The following is a 15572-nucleotide window of genomic DNA, read 5'->3' as shown; positions in this document are numbered from 1 at the left end:
ATTGCTAGCGAACGTTGTGATGTGATCTTTTACCACTTTCGCGTTGCACGATGCCGCATGTTTCGCCTCGTGACTGCTTCTCCTTTTAACAGCAGTCGCGGAGTCTGCAGTCTGAACGTTTTGATGCTATAGATATGTGGCAAGTTCACTGGAATGGAAAGAGAGTGGTAGGAATCATGTTAAAAAAGAAGGCACGGCGTATACCCATGTTTGTCTTAGCCCCAACCAATGAATGCACATGATTAAGAAAAAGAAGCAGCGGGGAATTGCTCGCTGAGGAGACTGATAAACATAATGCGCGACTTGAGAAATAACGACCGTGAAACGTCCAAAAGCTTATAAGAAAAAAAAAATCACCGCGACAGCGCACACAAGTCGCCTTAAGCTCCAATTTGCCTATAGTTTTAACGACATTATTTTCGAAAAGCTTTGATAATAATATTGAATGTTGGGCTAGTTGGTACGGTGGCATTGATAATGCTTTGATAACCTCCACGCAATAACGGTTGCTTGCGTATACAGTCCAATGATATGCTACGGCCGCGCGAATTCTGAATTGAGACTTCATTCTGGTACGCTCCACTTAGCTATATAGAACCTCGTTATAACGAAGTAGCATCGGCACCATGAGTTAGTTCGTTATATCCGATATTCGTTGTAACAGTAGAGATAAAAATCGGCGGTCAGGCTCGCGCTAGAATCCTAAATAGAAGAATGCATTATTGTAGGCTTCACGCTATAAACAAGGTACAATCCTTACCTGTCTTCTTGTAGCATGCGTTTTAGGTGGCGCAACCATCCAAATGTGCTTTTATTTTAGCTGGATGAGCGAAATTTCCACAACTTTTTAAATTACATTTATAGTCAAATTTTTAATGTCACAACCACATTTACAAAAAAAAAAAACAATGTGGTTGTCAATTGTCTCTCAATATTTATTTTGCTTTTTATGCTACGTTTCGAGTTTTGAGCCTTGCACGAACCAAATATTTATTCGTCACAGCCGGTATCCCGACGGCTCTTGCGTTAGTGGTGCTCGAAGTGCGGAGCTGGGCAGCCTTCTTTGGTTCTCTTCGGTTTTCTCTTTATTTCCTCCTCTCTGTCTTCCTTTTTCTCCTTTCCAGATTTTTCTGTTCTTCTTTCTCTCTTTATTTCTACTTATTTATATTTTTCTTCCTATTTCTTCCCTTCCTTTTCTCTCTCTTTCTATTTTTCGCTTGCTTCCTCTTTTTTTCTATTTTTATACATGGTTTTGCCAGCGTTACGTCAAGCTACACGACACAACGACAGCACATGACAGTCCGGGCCCCTAAAGTGTTCCGCACTTGATATCATCGACAAGACGCTCGAAGAACTAGGGGAAGAATACTTCTCCTTGGCGCGAGCGCACGCTCAATATGCTACTGATGGCATATACTACACGTGGTTTTGCCAGCGTTACGCCAAGCTACATGAGACGACGACAGCATACGACAGCCAGGGCCCCTAAAGTGCTCCGCATTTAAAAGAATAAATGTAACTGAAATGAAGCGTGACTAACTAAAAATCGTACTTAGTTCGCTATAACCGATTATTCGCTATATCAATGTTTGTTATAACGGGGCTCAACTGTACAGAAACACTATTGAAGGAGCATACGTCACATAGTTCGCTCTCAGCGATTGCCTGCCTTTCACGCAAGAAGCCGATTTGGGGATACCCCATCGCGGCGACCGCGTGCAATGTGCGCTCTCTGTATCTGTTTAAAGTAATGCCGTTCGGGTTATGCAATGCCCCAGCTACATTCGAACGAATCATGGACGCTCTCCTTCACGGTTTTAAATGGTCAATCTGCTTGTGTTACCTTGATGACGTCATTGTCTTCTCACCGACTTTCGAAACCCACCTCGAGCGTCTCTCGACCATTCTTTCTGTTTTCCGCAAGGCAGGGCTTCAGTTAAACTCGTCGAAATGTCACTTCGGCCGCCGCCAACTCACTGTCCTCGGTGACCTTGTTGATTCTTCTGGTGTTCGTCCCGACCCTGAGAAAATCCGCGCAGTCAAAAATTTCCCTCTGCCGACCTCCGCGAACGACGTTCGGAGCTTTCTGGGCCTCTGCTCCTACTTTCGCAGATTTGTGCAGAATTTCGCTCACGTCGCGCGCCCACTCACGGAACTACTGAAGAAAGATGTGACTTTTGTGTGGGGACCTGAACAAGCCAGAGCATTCGCTGAACTGACCACCAGACTTAGGACGCCACCGATTCTCGGCCACTTGATATGTCCGCTCCAACCGAAGTGCGCACCGACGCAAGTGGCCATGGAATCGGAGCAGTTTTGGCACAAAGACAGCATGGCTGCGAGCGCGTCATCGCATACGCTAGCCGCCTCTTATCGCCAGCGGAACGAAATTAATCACTGAACGCGAATGCCTTGCGCTCGTCTGGGCAGTGGGTAAATTTCGGCCATATTTGTATGGACGGCCATTCACAGTTGTAACTGACCATCACGCCTTGTCTCGGCCGGTGGGCTCTACGGCTAGAATATTCGTACACAGTCGTTTACAAATCGGGCCGCCACCATGAAGATGCCGACTGCTTGTCGCGTCATCCAGTCGACCCACCGGACGTTTCTGAGAGCGGCGAGTCTGCTTGCGTATTGGCACTGTCCGCCTTCGGCAACATCGGAGATGAGCAACGTCGTGATCCTCACTTGAGAGATATCATCCTTCGGCTGACTGGTCCCACAATTCCTCCGTCTCTCCGTATGTTCCTGCTCCGAGACGGCGTATTATATCGCTACAGCATGCATCCTGACGGACCTGAGCTGCTACTGGTCATACCCCAACATATGCGTCAGACTGTCCTCGCACAGTTACATGACATCCCAATGGCTGGTCACTTGGGGGTCTCACGAACTTATGACCGTGTTCGACGTCGCTTCTTTTGGCCTGGTATGTACCGATCCGCCCACCGTTACGTCGCTTCTTGTAAATCCTGTCAGCACCGCAAAACGCCAACAACCCTTCCAGCGGGACGCCTTCAGCCCATTCAGATACCATCGGAACCATTTTATAGGGTAGGTCTTGACCTACTTGGACCTTTCCCTTTATCGGTCAGTGGGAACAAGTGGATAGCAGTCGCCACGGACTACACCACTCGGTATGCCATCACGCGGGCCCTTCCTACCAGTTGTGCAACCGACGTCGCCGACTTTCTTCTAGAAGACGTCATCCTACATCACGGCGCCCCTCGACAACTACTTACCGATCGGGGTCGCTACTTCCCCAGGTTATACAAGACATATTGCATTCTTGCGCTACAAGACACAAGTTCACAACAGCCTATCACCCTCAAACCAACGGGCTCACAGAACGGCTAAATCGAACTATCACAGAAATTCTCGCCATGTACGTTTCCCCCGACCATCGTGACTGGGACGCGATCCTGCCATTTGTGACATTTGCCTATAATACGTCCCGACATGATACTGCAGGTTTCTCGCCTTTTTTTCTCATGTATGGACGAGAACCCACGCTACCTTTTGACACGTACGCTCCTTCCTACCGTTACCCACACATCGGACTACGCCCGCGATGTTATCTCTAGAGATCCTACAGGCACGTGAAATTGCTCGCCTGCGTCTTAGTGATTCGCAAGACCGCCAACGACTGTTCTACAATGCCCGCCACCGCGATGTCAACTTCCAGCGTGGTGACACGGTCCTTCTCAGCACGCCATCACGGCGAGTTGGCCTGTGCGAAAAGCTGACTTCGCCATACTCGGGTCCGTACCGTGTCGTGCGCCAAGTTACCGACGTGACCTATGAAATTGAACCACTTCACAGCACCAGCGCGCGCTCGTGTTCTGACGTTGTCCACGTCTCTCGGCTGAAGCGATTATAGAAGAAAAGCTTGCGCCCATTCGGGCGTGCGTTCTACTCTAAAGATGACCGTCATCGGTCTTTCTTGTGTTTCCTGAAAAACTGTTCTCTCTTTATTTCCTTGTCGAAAATGCTGCGTCACGCTGATAACTTGCGCCTAGTTCGTGACCCAGAAGCACCGCATGCACAACGTTAAATAAAGAAAAGATAGACGAGGAAAAACTCGCAGGGTCACACCAAAACCCGGGCCATCAATTTGTAGGATATTCAATAAAGTTGTCTCACTTATGCATTTACCTAAGACGACTCGTAGCCGAAAAGCCATCCGGTGTGGCTGCTTTATAACAACAACAACAACAACAACAACAACAACAACAACAACAACAACAACAACAACAACAACAACAACAACAATAATAATAATAATAATAATAAGAAGAAGAAGAAGAAGAAGAAGAAGAAGAAGAAGAAGAATGAGAAGAATCGGAACTTGAGAGGTCACGTAAGTAGCTGCACACTTTGTTGACGCTTTAACTGAGGATGATGATGAATTATATCTTAGCCCTCAGCAATGGGTTGGCAGCTTTCAATCACCTACTCGCTACGCTCTTCACATGGTGTGACGCGCGCGATTGTACGGTTCTGCCACGCAATATTACTTGTGTTAGCGCGACTCCTTGCACGACATGACGACTGTAGAGGGTTTTTCTCCAAAGCGGCTTCTAGCGCTGGCGTCGACTCTGGGGCAGAATACTTGACTACCACGCAGAATACCTGGGTTCGACTCCGGCTCGATCCCTTATTTTTGGGGCGAAGCTCCTTAGGACCTAACCTTGTCGGCGTCCGTCACGCTACACAAAACCGAAACCGAAACTGAACACCTGCATGCACAACGAAAACGAAATGAAGGGAAACCGGAATACAGAACTCAAGACGATATAAGAATTATAAGTTGCGATTACGTTTACGATTATGAAATCTCAGATAAGAGTCATATGCAACACTCAAAACACTGCTGAAATATCTTAATAAAAATGAAATCGAATAATAATTAAAGACACTATGTTCCCAAAATCAACAAATCTGGCTATCACAATTCTGAAGGATGTGCACAGTGGGATGTGGAAGGTGTCGTATCCGAGAGTTTGACTAATGGCTCTCCATATCACATACCACAAAGCTTTGTCCTTCTTTTCTAGCAAGAAAATGTCATGTGAAATTGTTACTGATGTTAACCGTTTATGATACAATAAATTTTTCTAAACACACAGCAATAATAACGAAGGGAAAACGTAATCCAGAACTCAAGACGCTAAACGAATCATAACAAGAGGATTAAAATATAGAAGGACATTAAAGAGGAACCAAATAAATACCTTTGTATATATGTACACTTTATGTCACTTAAATTACTTTCGCAGTGGCAATGCGCGGGTGACGTAGTACAATCAGTACAGTGACATACCGGTACTATACCCAGTGCTTCGCCACTCGTCATGATTCATGTTAGTGGGATGCGGGGATGTTTATCTGAATTTTTTATGAGGTCACGCGGGCTTTTGTACCGCTCGCCGCGTTTTTCCAGGCCAGCGTCTGATGAGGCACTTGATGCTTACACCTCAATAACTGCTTGGGGACAAAGCTCTACTACATGTCGAGAAGTATATTCTTCAATGGGACATAGGTGCATATATATCATCGTGAGTCTGCCGCGTTCTCTACAACTTTTACCGGATGAGAGAACTCTTTTTTCTAATTATCTGGTCGGGGTGGTCCTGACGTCTCCTATCATCAGCTCCTGCACCCGTCTGCCTTGGAACGCGTTCTAATGGGCCCGTTCTTTGCGCCTGCGGCAAATATACACATACTTATCCCCTGCTACTACTGTACCCTGGTACTCAGAACCGGTAGCGTAGCAAAAAATCTTTTTCGGGGGGGGGGGGGGGGGGGGGGGGGGTTGTTCAACTATACTTTATGTGTGTTCGTGCGTGCGTTTTTATGTGAGCGTGTATATATGCACGTGCAAAACTGATATTATCTTTTTCTTGGGGGGGGGGGGGGGGGGGGCTCTCCCTTGGCTACGCAAGTGCTCAGAATGTAAGACAAAGGAGGCTCGCGGACGACAACCTTAAACATAATGGTCAAGAGAACGTACTGCTAGATAAAAAAAAGTTACAGTTTCGCCGCAAGGCCGAAGCAATGAATGCGATAGCAAGAAACTAATGCTATATGAAGTGAGGCTCGCCAATGGATACTCTCAGTTTGAACAGCGCTCCTGTTGCAAAGCGGCCGAAGCAGCGAAGGAAACTAGCGTGCTTCAAGTGTCGAGCTGTGACACTTGATAGTTCGCGCTCATCTTCTGTTTGTTCGTTTAGCGGCGTCCCTTGAGCTCGAGTGGCTTTCGTACGCTCCGTAACATGAGCGCGGACATCACGGTGAAAGCGTGAAACATCCCTCTTCCCCTCAGCACAAGAAAACCGCGCGAGCAGACAGCGGAAGAAGAAGCGAGCGAGCTCGCCGACGACTTTTATATGCGCCTGTCACGCTCCTAACGCCATCTCGCTGGTAATGAAGAAACGCTTATAAGCGCAGCAGTCTCTGAGTCCGTCCAGCGGTAACGGGTGTGTATATAACGCTCGCCGTTACCTACGTGGAGGATCTGCGCTTCGTGGCGTAGTGGCTGGCGCCACTCGCTGCGGAGCAAGAGGTCCCTGGTTCGAGTCCGCGCTTCGGAAGGATTTTTCTAAACTATTTTTCTTTGGGGTTTAATATATATATATATATATATATATATATATATATACATACCTATACATATAGGGTGCATGACGACGGCGACGGCAAAATCCAGCCGAGACTGTCCATATAATTGCTATCGCAATAAAAAAACAATAAATGCGTAAAGCTATTATTGCATTACCTGCATGCCGTAAGGCTGCAGGCGTTTATTTTCCGTTTCTTTTAACAGCGGAGCTGTTTAAGCCGGCCGTAATCTGTCCAACGCGAACAAAAAAGCTCCACGCCGCGACGACGTCACCGCACGTTGCCTAGCAACCGGTTGCACAGCTGTGCACCTGCTTCGCTAGACCGTACACTGCTCCGCCACCAGCCGGCCTGCCTGAACACTGCGCGCAATCGCTCGGTCGCGCCAGACGTGACGTCATGGTCAACTGCACATGCACTGCTTCGTACTGTGTAAAGCCGGCGCGCGGCGGCGGCGCGCGGCGCCAGACGCAAACATGGAAAAACCGAAGAAGGCTCGCTCTGCCGTTGAAGCCGCTTACCGGGAATCCCGGCGCGCTGCCAAGCGAGACTGCTGGACTCGACTTGTTTAAAGTAGGCTACAACGTAGTACGGCGGAAACGTCGAGAGGCGACTATATTTTGGACTCGACTGGAACTTGGCATCACTTCGCATTACTTCGTACAACTTCTCATCACTTGGCATCACTTGTGGGGATTGAGGCTTGCCCGTCGCCATTGCGCGGGTTTTTCGCCTATTTCTGCCATCCTCATGTCCGATCATGTCGCTCCCCTCCTCCGTCGTCCTACGGCGCTGGGCGAGCGGGGGTGACGTTAAACCCCCTCACCCCGGCGCCGGATCGCGACGGTGGCGCCACGTTCGAGTCTCGCGTGCTCGCGTCTCGCGAGACGTTGCGCGCGGCGGGGGAGACCACTGATCTCCACTAGGAGGAGCTGGATGGCGCATCGAGCACGCGGGCGTGAAGCCAGTGAAGCCATCGGAAGCCGCCGTTTTTGTCCCGGAAGAGAGCTTTTCTTTTCTTTTTTAAAGAAATACCTGCTTGTAGCGCAGTAAACGATACGAATCGACCGGAAAAGTCGTCAGGGAAGACATTTCACGCGTAAATAACTCAAAGTTGCATTACTTTTTACGCATTTTGTACGTTGCAGCACTCCGCCGTATTCGGACGGTGTCGGCCCGGCGTCTGTCATCTTTCGTGTAGCGTTCGTCGGCGTCTAAAGTGAGGCGTAATCGCAGAGTTTGAAAAAATGAAAAAGAAAAACGATCATAACAACAGCTGCCACCCGATAATATAAGACGCCAGCTTCCGGGACAAACAGGGGACCTTCCGGTGGCTTCACAAGCGCCCGCCTCGCAGAGCGGGGATGCGCCGTCCAGCCTTTTTAATGGAGGTCAGTGGGGGAGACAGACTCTCTCTGGACCTCGTAGGGTAAGCACACATTTTCTTTCCCGTCCGTCGGCTCCTTTGTTTGGGCTCGCTCGGACGGAGTTCGCCAACGGTGCCTTGCGCCAGCGGCGAGCGCTTACCTTACGTTGTCCTTTTCCGAACGCTAGGCCGAAGAGCGGTGCGGTGCATTCGTGCGTGGTCATACTACGCCGAAACCGTACCTATCGAAGCCAACGCGAGCGGAGTTTGCCCATACCACTCGGACCAACCGAGCACCGAGACGGTGCCTTCGCCGCCGGGGGTGATGCTACGTGGCGCCACAGAAAACTCGAAACTCGATAGGGAAGAAGACGATGTCTGAGCTCTCGTGCAGACTGGGTTCCATCTGGTATGCCTGCCTGTTTTATCGATAGTAAACATATTTCTCAGACGCCTTTTCCCCGTAACAGTATTCTGTAAACAGGTAGCATCTTTTAGCAATTCTGTGCTTTCTCTCTACTCTCTTTCTCTTTTTCTGTCTCGCCCGCTATCTTTTTCTCTCTCTCTTCCCTTTCTTTCTATTTCTCTCGGCGCCCGTGTTCTGGGAGCGAAGCAGAAGAGGACAAAGACAGCGCGTGCCGGTTGAGGACGATGGTAATTTTCTATCGGCGACAAACGGCAAACCTCGAGCATAACAGCTCTGCTGCAAAACATTGCTCGCCAGCGAGGATCGGGTGGTGCAACTCGCACTCCTCAACCAGGCGCGGCGGGCCGCTCAAGCCAGTGGAGCCCTGGAATAGGGGCCCCACCCACCCGCTCCCTGAACATTTTTTTTCCCTCAATAAACGTTTTGATATGTATATATTTCGTTCCGACACCCTGGAGAGGCCGCTATAGTGACCCTGGAACAGCGGCAGGAACGCGGGAACTATTAATAGCGATGGCGCCGTTGCAATCCCGTTCTTCCACTGTTGCAGTGTTTTTAATGGGATTCTGTGGAGATTTTCAACAGTGCTTAGTTAATTACTGCTAAATAAATATCGCAGGTTCATGATAGGGAGAATCAAATATAGTCTGCTGACTGATTTGCATCCAAAAAAAGCTTTGAAATACAAACGAATGCCGTGGGCCAACGGCAGACATAAGTCACGAACGAAAAAGCTTCGTGAATTCGGGTATGTAATTTTCACGGATCCCTTTAAATTACGACCTTAAATTTTCTTGGCTTCCGCATTAATTGTTACATTTTTCGCACATTTATGCAGACTAACCAACGTCTAATTTTACGAGAATTAGTCACGGCGTATTAACATTTTAATTAATTTCGTTCCGGTATTTGAGCTGAGTGCAACGTTTGTTAGACTCAGCTGTATAGCTGCATGTAGAGGGTGTCCTAAATACCACGCAGCATGATTAAAAAAAAGAGGAACTTCGTTACGCGAAGCACACCTAGTGCATATTGTTCCCAATATACTGTAGTAACCACTACTAATTTTTCCGTTAACGGTGTTTAGTTAATTAGTCCTAATTATGCTTCTAACTCGACAAATACTCACCTAATCGTATAAAATGTTCATGAGGCATATGTAGGCATGTTCAAATGATATCCAACAACGTACTAATTGCGTGCTCGCCTTTTTTGGTTAATAAAGAAAGCCCGCAGGGGCGTAGCCAAGGGGGGGGGGGGTGGGGGGGTTCAACCCCCCCCCCCGAAATTTTTCAGTTTTGCTTGCGTGTATATACACGCACACATACAAACACACGCACGAACATGCATAAAGTATGGTTGAACCCCCCCCCCCCCCGAAAAAAATTTCTAGCTACGCCCCTGAAAGCCCGCGAAATTTAAAAAATGACACGTGACTTGTGCAGTGCGCATTAGAGGCACTCTAGTGCGCATCAGGAAGCAGCGCCCCCCCCCCCTCCCCCCCACCTGCCCAAGAGCTTATGCGAGCACCAGCGATAACGCTGGAAGGTTCGATGACTGCTTTATGAAATAAGCGTTCCGCCGATGACCATGCAGGTTACCAACGGCCGACGCGACGCTGTGATCGCCACTATCAGTGTACAGCGTTTTTTACTACATTTCCGGGTACAAGTTCGTCCAAATAAGGGCGTTTTGTGTTTCCCTGTCTTGCTGCAGCCTTCTTTATCGTCACAACCACACGGACAATATCGAGATAGTCTCGTGAGAATGACATTGCTACGAGACGCTGACGGGTTATCGTAGTCGTTGGGCTTTGCGCTGGAATATTTAAACGACCGCTTGACTTGAATACGCGCCGCCATCTCTTGCAAACGAAGTGCGGCAGATGGCGCCTCAGCGACTACCGAGCGTCGCGAATGAATGCCCACATACACGACCTTGACGGATATTCAGACACCAATGGGAAGTTATTACTAGATCTCTGCGAGCAACATAGTCTGGAGATAATTAACACGGGGCCTAAATGTGACGGCCAGATCACGTGGGAAGTCGGAAACAAACAGTCAAGTATTGATTATTGTCTCATGTCTGAAGGAATTTATCACAAACTGAGAGAAATGAGAATAGACGAGGAAGGGATTAAAAGCTTGGGTAGCGATCATAAACGAATAACATTACAAATGGGATATAAAACTGGAAATGAGAGCATAGAATCAAAGTCTGGCACCTCGTATTTAAATGACAAACAAATAATAAATATATAGCAACAAGAGTCGAGGAAGAAGTAGGCAAAATACCAGGCAAGGACTGGGAGTACAGTGAGCTATTAGATCTAATGACGAAAGAGATAGGGAGGGAGAAGAAAACTATTTGCTGGAAAGGAAAGAGGAAGCCAAAAAGTTGGTGGAACAAGGAAATCCGGGAAGCGATCGAGAAGCGGCGTGAAGCATCACGGAATCATAGAAGGGCAAAAAAGGACAAGCGACCGCAGGACGAAGTCAACGAAATATGGGAAATATATCTAGAGAAAAAATCCATTGTACAGAAATTGGTCGAGGCGAAAATTAAAGGTGAAAGTGAACGCTGGGTGACAGAAATTCACGAAAAAAAGGAGGCCGCACCTAGGATATTTTGGAGCCACATAAAGGCGCTAGGTTAGGAAGTCTGTCACAACGCAACAACATATTCTCGATGAAGGAGGAAATCAATTGGAAGGGTACGAAGCGCTAGGTTACATTCGAAAGGTAACAGCCGATTCGTTTAAAAAGAGCGTCCAGGGGATTTCCCCGGTGAGTAAAAGTGTGGCGGAGAGAGCAACCGAGGAAGAGCTAGTGCTGGAGAATTTCAATTGGAAAAAGGCTGAAGGAAAAAATTCCAAAGCGCACTGCCGCGGGTTTAGATGGGATTCCCGTTAGCCTCATTAACGAACTAGGAAATAGCACTAAAGAAGCACTGCTGAAAGCTGTAGAAAAATGCTTAAAGGACAGGCAAATACCGGATAGTTGGCGAAAAGGTAGAATGAACTTAATCTATAAAGGCAAGGGAGAAAAGGATAACATTCGCTCGTATAGACCACTAACCATTACATCGGTACTATACAGGTTGGCTATGCAAGCAGTAAAAATGAAAATAGAAAAGTGGGCAGAACACAATGATATTTTGGGACAACTCCAGAATGGATTTCGAGTCGACAGGCGGTTAGACGATAACCTGTTTGTTCTCACTCAGTGAATAGAAATATCTAAAATAGAAAATAGGCCCTTGTACATGGCTTTTCTAGACATCACTGGGGCGTACGACAACGTTAATCAGGAAATTTTGTGGGATATATTGAAAGGAATGGACATAGGCGACGACTGTATACAGCTTTTAAGGGAGATATACCGAGAAAATACAGTTTGCATAGAATGGGAAGGAATGAGTAGCAAAGAGAACGTTGAGATTAGCAAGGGGCTGAGACAGGGATGTCCTTTGTCCCCGCTGCTATTCATGCTGTACATGGTGAATATGGAAAAAGCGCTAGAAGGTAGCAACTTTGGTTTTAATCTGTCACACAAACAGGGCGGCGTGATGATTGAGCAGAAGCTTCCAGGATTATTTTATGCTGACGATATTGTCTTATTTGCTGACAGTCGAGAGGATATACAGCAGCTGGCGGATATATGCGGAAGGGAAGGGGAAGCTCTAGGACTAGGATTTAGTGTAACAAAATGTGGATTGATGGTATTCAATGACCCTTGTGATCAGGCGGTGTCAATACAGGGCCAAGAAATACCGAGGGTGAGCGAATACAAGTACCTCGGAGTATGGATAAATGAGGGTGACAGGTACATGGAGGTACAGGAAAAAGCCTCAGCAGCAAAAGGAAAGAGGAATGCTGCAATAATGAAGCACAGAGCATTGTGGGGATACAATAGGTACGAGGTGCTTCGAGGTCTGTGGAAAGATGTAATGGTTCCGGGGCTTACTTTTGGGAACTCAGTGGTGTGCATGAGGGCAGAGGTGCAATCGGGAATCGATATAAATCAAAGGACTGTGGGACGCCTCGCGTTGGGTGCTCACGGGAAGACGACAAATGAGGCTGTAAAGGGCGATATGGGATGGGCAGGTTTTGAGGCGAGGGAGGCTCAGAGCAAAATAAGGTTCGAAGAAAGGCTAAGGAATATGAAGGAGAGTAGATGGGCAGAGAAGGTGTTCCGTTACTTGTATAGGAAGAGCGTAGACACACAGTGGAGAAAAAGAACTAGGAGGCTCACTAGTAAATATACGGCTGGTACTGTAAGCAGTATGTCAACAAAGAGCGTTAAGCGAAAAGTCAGAGAGGCGGAGAGGGTTTACTGGATGGCAGCTATGGAGAAAAAACCGGCTTTGAGTAACTACCGAAAGGGCAAAAATGAAATAAGGAGGGAGGCATTTTACGACAATTCAGTGGGAAGCGCTTTACTGTTTGAAGCGAGATCGGGTTGCCTTAGAACGGGTAGTTATAAAGCGAGATTCAGTAAAGAAGAAGAACAATGCACGTGCTGCGGGGAAGATCAGGAAACGGCGGAGCATGTTCTGATTGAATGTGGAGACATCCACCCAGGTGTACGTTTGGGCACGAGCCTACATGACGCCTTGGGTTTTAGAGACAATGGAAAGCTGAACACACCCGCGATTGAAATAAGTAAGTAAGAGACGGTTAGAGTATTGGTGGCAGAAAACTAGAGAGAAAGGACAAAAATAAATAATGGGAAAAAAAAAGGACATTCTGCCGTAAAGGGCACAGAACGGAGCTGAAAACTTAAGGTTTTTTTTTTCTGGAGTAAAATAGTTTTAATTGAAGTAAAGACACTAGGCCAACGCTAAAAAAAAAAGGGTAAAGGTTTTTTTTTTTTTTTTCGAGCCTGGTGGCACACTTGTCACCGCCCCGTTATAAAGGGGACGCTCATAGCATCCATCCATCCATCCAGAATGAGCAGTTATATGTCACTTCAGGTATCCCCTCTTCCTGTCCTGTAATGCCAACTCCTCCCCCCACTGCTGGCCATCGTACCGGCACTTGCAACACCATACCACCCAGTCTAGAAACAACAAAAACAATTACAGCAGCAACTACCCAGCTTCTTTTTTTCCGCAAACATCCATAACAGATATGGACCGCTACACTGGATGTAGGCAGACAAATCCGCAACCAGTGTTGATCTGTCCACGACAGCTTGTATATTTGGTGTCAATCAATCAATCAATCAATCAATCAATCAATCAATCAATCAATCAATCAATCAATCAATTAATCTCGACGGGCATAGCATCTTGTTCATGATTCGCAGTCAAGAAAAAAATCACAGCATATCCACGGAGTGAATGATGATGAGTGGGCGAAGCTGCGGAGGTTCATCGGTAAACCGTGAATCTTCCGTGAATTCTGCCCAGTACATCATCACCGACGTGAGATCGGGCGCGTTTATACTAAAGGTTCGATGAGTTATGACGACTTGCAGCTCCTGACTTTAATTTTACATGTACGCTGTGAATTTTCATTGTTTAGAAAACCATTGCTTTAGAAAACATCTGGCGTCTTTCGTTAAGCAGCTGGCGTCTTTTCGTTTTGCTTTAGAAACATCTGGCGTTCTTTCGTTTTGCTTTTACAAAACATCTGGCGTCTTTCGTTGGTTTATTTCATCAACCAACGGCGTTTTGAACAAAATTTTTATTGTTTAATCACGCACAGGAGAAATCTCACCAGGCACTACCTTGGAGGTAAACAATGGCTGCTAATGGGAATGAGAGACAGAAGAAGTCGGCTTTTAGCTAACACTTACACTTCTACTTCTACTAACGTTTCCTACTGGAACATGCCAATGGCTGCTAATGGGGAATGAGAGACAGAAGAATTCGGCTTTTAGTTAACGCGCACGCTGCGAATTTTTTATTGTTCAACAACGCACAGGAAAAATCTCCCACCGGCACCACCTTGGAGGTCAAAGCGTAAGACTGGTTACGCACTACGACTACTACGACTACGACTACGAGGGACGAACGGGTGCCGCCTTAAGGAGCTTCGCCCCTAAAACAATCAAAAGTGACGTGCCTATTGCTTCATACTTTGATATTTGCATCGCGCTAATGCGGGCGGCACTATACATAGAAAAAGACATGACACCCACGATCTCTCTAATAACATTCTCTTTATGATCACACTAAATTTGGGCTGCAAACATAAAATGCAAAAGCCATACTACACTCGGCGTAGTGTGGGCCGAAGCGTCGTCCTGCCCTACACTCTTAATCATGTCCTGTTTAATGTTGCAGTCTATAGCCCGGAAACGAGACGAAAAATCTAACGCCTATAGACTGTTTGTTTAGCCGGCACAACCTGTAGGCGGCGCCGCCCGTAGCCGTCCCGCGGCGTACTAGTTTTCTCAGCGGCTCATCTCATAGGCGGGACTCAAATAGGCCGGAGATTTTTCGTCTCGAATCCCGGCTAGTTACAAGGCCGGCTATGGAGATCTCCTCGCTCCGCCTGAGCCTAGCTACGGTGTGTCCCAGCTACGGCACGTCCTAGCTATAGGCGGTGTATGAAGCGGCGAAACAAAAAATTGATTTTAAGCCACCTTTTGAGCTCTAATCGGGGATTTGGAGGCTAAATTCACAACACTCGCGGATTCGAACTCGCGAACACTCGATCAGCAAGCGCGTACGCTAACCACTACACCACATCACGCCGCGGCGACAGCATTGTAAAAGAACGGGGGTTTATATGTACCAATGGGTCGCTACACACACGCGTATTAGTGCAGTGGAGATCGTTATTATACATGCAGCGTTCACTGATACGTAAGGAGACATTTTTTAAATGACATTCGTGAAAATATATACGGGGTCACTCAGTTATTGCTCGGAGCATGCTTGAAGCGAATTTGCGTGCTTGGTATAAAAGATGAAACTGTTCCGCATATATTTGGCACTGGCACCTCAGTGACATTTAAGGAATCTTAGCGTGCATAATACCCCAGTTCTATTCACGTAAGCCGCCAGCCTGTTGCCTTTCGTGGATTGAACGAGTTTTCAACGCCAAGATTCGCTTGCCGTGGGACGTGAGCTCGGAATCCATCCGTGCCAACCGCACAGCGACGTAGCCGTAGCAACGACGTAGCAACGACGGAGAATAGC

The sequence above is a fragment of the Rhipicephalus sanguineus genome, chromosome 1, assembly GCF_013339695.2.
Source record: "Rhipicephalus sanguineus isolate Rsan-2018 chromosome 1, BIME_Rsan_1.4, whole genome shotgun sequence".
Taxonomy (NCBI): domain Eukaryota; kingdom Metazoa; phylum Arthropoda; class Arachnida; order Ixodida; family Ixodidae; genus Rhipicephalus; species Rhipicephalus sanguineus.
This window is presented reverse-complemented; position numbering follows the sequence as displayed.